The 5309-nt window shown below is 37.5% G+C and overlaps 2 pseudogenes; both read left to right on the top strand.

Moving 5' to 3' along the window:
- LOC104994298 overlaps positions 1-244 on the top strand; it is a 2757-nt pseudogene extending 2513 nt beyond the window's left edge.
- Positions 245-2116: 1872 nt separating this feature from the next.
- On the top strand, positions 2117-2513 carry LOC104994297 (annotated as a pseudogene).
- The last annotated feature ends 2796 nt before the right edge of the window (positions 2514-5309 follow it).

The following is a 5309-nucleotide window of genomic DNA, read 5'->3' as shown; positions in this document are numbered from 1 at the left end:
AGAAGCTCTATACAGTCAACAAAAACAAGACAGGGAGCTGACTGTGGCTCAGACCATGAACTCCTTATTGCCAAATTCAGACTTAAATTGAAGAAAGTAGGGAAAACCACTAGACCATTCAGGTATGACCTAAATCAAATCCCTTATGATGATACAGTGGAAGTGAGAATGAGTCATCAAACAAGTTAAAAGAAAATGTGAAGGTGATATTGATAATGATGATGGTGATGACAATCATTTATAATCTAGCCTTAATGCATGTAACATGTATACTTGGTCTTGAAACCATTGTACTGAAATTAAACACGCACATGATGTTTTCAAGTTGTTTTAGAAAACTTCAGTAGTAGTTAATGAGTACATATAGTTACCATAGTTTTCAATTAAGATGTTAGATTTTCTTTAATAGGACTAGTAATCATTTCTCAGCAGCCTTTAAGTATAAAAAACAAGTTGTCATTAAAGAAAGAAAGGAAGCTAGAAATGAGAAGAAAAGAAAGAAAAAGATGGAAAGCCACACAACACATTTTACTGACTGGCATATCCTGAAGCCAAAGCCAGGTAAGGGCAAGAGAAAAAATATATGTACATGATCCCACATAAGAGCAAAGAAGCAAAAATCTTAAATTAAATCTTAAAAGTTAAATCCAGCAGTATATTGAAAGAGTAATTCATCAAGCTCAAAGAGGATTTATCCCAGCATTGCTAAGATGGCTCAGCATTAGGTTATATATCAATTTAACTTATTATATTAATAAATAAAAAAATTTAAATGACTGTCTTAAATTCAACATCCACTAATGATATAAAAGAAAAAATTTCCTAGCATGTAGAAAAAGAACAGCTTTAATTTGATGCATTGTTTGTTTTTAATAAAACAATGATAAAAACTTACAGCAAATGCCATACTTAATGGTGAAGTAATAGACACACATTCCAATTGAAGTCAGAAACAAGACAAGAATGACTTTTATCACCGCTACTATTCAAATGGTATCATTTACTTTCTCTAATTCAAAAAGAGAAGGAAAGCAATAAGAGGTATAAACATTAGAAAAGAAGAGGCAAATTGTGATTATTTGCAAATGACACTACCGCTTACATAGAAAAACTCAAGAAAATCAATTGACAAACTATTAGAATTAATAAGAAAATTCAGCAAGGTGACCACATACAAGATCAATGTAAAAAAAAAAAAATCAATAGCTTTCCTATATACCAGCCATAACCAATTAGAAAATGTAATAGAAAATAAGATTCTATTCACAATGGCAGCAAAAACTATTAACCACCTAAGAATAAACCTAAAAATAAAAATTACTTTGGCCCCTTACAGATAGTCAAAAATTAGGAAACCTCAACCTAATTAATCACATGGATGAAAATCAAGTTGAAAACTGTACAATTATACAACAGCTAAGAAAAGTCAAGAAGAGCTTCTGGAAAAAACACTAAGTAAAACCAGAGACAAAGGCTATTTCCTAACTATGATGAAAAGTCTTTTATTCTCTTTTTCTGAGAAACTAAGTTCAGTTCAGTTCATTTGCTTAGTCGTGTCCGACTCTTTGCAACCCCATGAACCACAGCACGCCAGGCCTCCCTGTCCATCACCAACTTCCAGAGTCCACCCAAACCCATGTCCATTGTGTCAGTGATGCCATCCACCCATCTCATCCTCCGTTGTCCCCTTCTCCTCCTGCCCTCAATCTTTCCCAGCAGCAGGGTCTTTTCAAATGTCAGCTCTTCACATCAGGTGGCCAAAGCATTGGAGTTTCAGCTTCAACATCAGTCCTTCCAATGAACACCCAGGAATGATCTCCTTTAGGATGGACTTGTGGATCTCCTTGAAGTCCAAGGGACTCTCAAGAGTCTTCTCCAACACCACAGTTCAAAAGTATCGTGCTTTTGAACCCCCAGTTCATGGGGTCGTAAAGAGTCGGACATGACTGAGCGACTGAACTGAACTGAACTGAAGAGCAAACATCATATTAAATGGTTTAACATTAAGTATACTCCCATAAAGACAGAAACAAGGTAGGGAGCATTGCTATCACTCAAAATTGTGTGTAGGAGTCGGCGCTTGGAGGACCCAAGAATATCTAAAGCCATGGGGAAAATGGTGGAAAATTCACCATTGCCAGAAAGAGCAATTTATGGCTTGGTTCTTTTCTTAAGCTCCCAGTTTGGCTTCATACTGTATCTTGTGTGGGCTTTTATTCCTGAATCTTGGCTAAATTCCTTAGGCTTAACTTATTGGCCTCAAAAGTATTGGGCTGTTGCTCTGCCTGTGTATCTCCTCATTACCGTAGTCATCGGTTATATCCTCTTATTTGGAATAAACATGATGAGTACCTTTCTACTCGACTCCATTCATAGTATCACAGATGACTATGCCAAAAATCAACAGCACCAGAAAGACCAAGAAGAGGCCATCCCAGCACTAAGAGATATTCCTGTTAGTGAAGTAAACCAAATGTTCTTTCTTGAAGCCAAATAACTTTACACCAAAAACTTAACTGTATGTGGACTAATACCAAACATTTATTATAAATTTTTGACATAAAGATTTCAACCATACTAATTTATACTGTCTTTCTGATTAATATCCAGTGTTGAAATGTAAAAAAAAAAAGTAGGTTGAACTTTTATATTGAGTTCTAATAGTATTACAATGTTATCAATAGTAGTTACTAATGGACAGAATAAATACTGCATTACCATATGGTTAAAATTTGTGTGTAAACATGAAAGAGGTGATTAAAAAGTGAGAGTAACAGCTTCATACAGCAGACCTCATTTCAGAATCTGGGAGTACCACACCCTCCCCCATAAACAAGACCTCATGCTTTGATTTCATATTACATAATAGAATGGAAATTGAAACCTCACTCAGAGGCACAGATTGATCAAAAGGGGTTTATTTGCTTCTTTCCCTATCAAAGTCTTTGCCAAGTACTATCAAGATATTATTCATACTGTTCCTGTCCTCTGCTTGTAGGAAAGAGTTTTAAATTATTCAAACAGTCCTGAGACCCACCAAAATCTGAATGAGAGTCTTGTTGGGTAGAGTATTCTTGGTTGTAAGTTTTTGTCTTCATCACTTTAAATATGTTGTGCCACTTCCTTCTGGCCTGCTGAGTTCCTGCTGGAAAGTCAGCTGATAACTTTATGGGGGAACCCCTTATATGTCATTTATTATTTTTTCCCTTGTTGTTTTTAATATTTTCTCTTTATCTTTAATTCTGGTCAATTTGATTACTATGGGTTTCACCATGTTCCTCCTTGGGTTAAACCTTAATGGGACTCTCTGCACTTACTGGACTTGGGTGACTGTTTCCTTTCCCATCTTAGGGAAGTTTTCAGCTGTTATCTCTTCAAATGTTGTCTCAGGCCATTTCTCTCTTCTTCTGGGACCCCTATAATTTGAATGTTGGTGCGTTTAATGTTGTCCTGAGATCTCCTAGACTGTCTTCATTTCTTTTTATTCTGTTCTGTGGCAGTAATTTTCACCATTCTGTCTTCCAGAGCACTTATTCATTCTGTCTCATTTATTCTGCTCTCGATTCTTTCTAGTGTATTTTTCATTTCAGTTATTGTATTTTTCAACTCTGGTTGTTCTTAATATTTTCTAACTCTTTGTTAAAAACTTCTTGTAACTTCTCTCCATGTGCATCTATTCTTTTCCTGAGTTCTTTGATTAATTTTACAATTACTGTCCCTGAACTCTTTCTTGGGTAGATTGCCTAGCTCCACATCACTTTGTTGTTCTTCTGTTTTATTTTGTTCCTTCATCTGGAACATAGTTCTTTGCCAACTCATTCTGTCTAAATTTCTATTTGTATTTTATGTATATGGAAGGTTATTTATGTTTCTTGACCTTGGAGAAGTGCCCTCTGTGGGGAACATCATATTTGTCGCCTCTCATCACGCAAGGGCCAGGGATCAGCTGGTCCCAGGGTAGGTTCTGAACTGCATTTGTAGACTCAGTTCTGAAGGCTGAAGGATCATAGTTTTCTTTCTTCTGGTGTCTCCCTCCTGGTTGATGAGGCTGGTCCAGAGACTTGTGCAGGCTTCCTGGTGGGAGGAGCTGGTGCCTGCCCACTGGTGAATGGAGCCGGGTCTTGGACCTCTAGTAGGCAGGGCCATGTCAAAGGATGTGTGTAGAGGTGGCTGTGGGCTCAGGAAGTTTTTAGGCAGCCTGTCTGCTGATGGGTGGGATTGTGTTCCCACCCTGTTGGTTGTTTGGCCGAAGGCACTGGGGCCTGACTGGTGGGGCCAGGTCTTGGTGCTAATTCATTCCAATTCCAAAAGAGGGCAATGCCAAAGAATGTTCAGGCTACCACACAATCACGCTTATTTCACATGCTAACAAGGTAATGCTCAAAATCCTTCAAGCTAGGCTTCAACAGTATATGAACTAAGAGCATCCAGATATACAAACTGGATGTAGAAAAGGCAGAGGAATCAGACATAAAATTGCCAACATCCACTGGCTCATAGAAAAAGCAAGGGAATTCCAGGAAAAAAAGAAATCTACTTCTGCTTCATTGACTATGCTAAAGCTTTTGACTGTGTGAATCATAGCAAACTGTGGAAAATTCTTAAAGAGGTGGGAATACCAGACCACCTGATCTGCCTCCTGAGAAACCTGTGTGCAGGTCAAGAAGCAACAGTTAGAACCAGACATGGAAAAATGAACTGATTCAAAATTGAGAAAGAAGTATGTCAAGCCTGTATATTATCATCCTGCTTATTTAATTTATATGCAGAGTACCTCACGCAAAATGCCGGCTGGATGAGTTACAAGCTGGAATCAAGATCCCCAGGAGAAATATCAATAACCTCAGATATGCAGATAACACCACACTAATGGCAGAAAGTGAAGAGGAACTAAAGAGCTTCTTGATGAACGTGAAAGAAGAGAGTGAAAAAGCTGGGTTAAAACTCAACATTCAAAGGAACTAAAGAGCTTCTTGATGAACGTGAAAGAAGAGAGTGAAAAAGCTGGGTTAAAACTCAACATTCAAAGGAACTAAAGAGCTTCTTGATGAACGTGAAAGAAGAGAGTGAAAAAGCTGGGTTAAAACTCAACATTCAAAGGAACTAAAGAGCTTCTTGATGAACGTGAAAGAAGAGAGTGAAAAAGCTGGGTTAAAACTCAACATTCAAAGGAACTAAAGAGCTTCTTGATGAACGTGAAAGAAGAGAGTGAAAAAGCTGGGTTAAAACTCAACATTCAAAGGAACTAAAGAGCTTCTTGATGAACGTGAAAGAAGAGAGTGAAAAAGCTGGGTTAAAACTCAACATTC

This window comes from Bison bison, unplaced genomic scaffold (assembly GCF_000754665.1).
Source record: "Bison bison bison isolate TAMUID 2011002044 unplaced genomic scaffold, Bison_UMD1.0 scf7180017864256, whole genome shotgun sequence".
Lineage (NCBI taxonomy): Eukaryota > Metazoa > Chordata > Mammalia > Artiodactyla > Bovidae > Bison > Bison bison.
The sequence above is the reverse complement of the archived record's forward strand: the minus strand, read 5'-3'. Positions and strand labels throughout refer to the sequence as shown.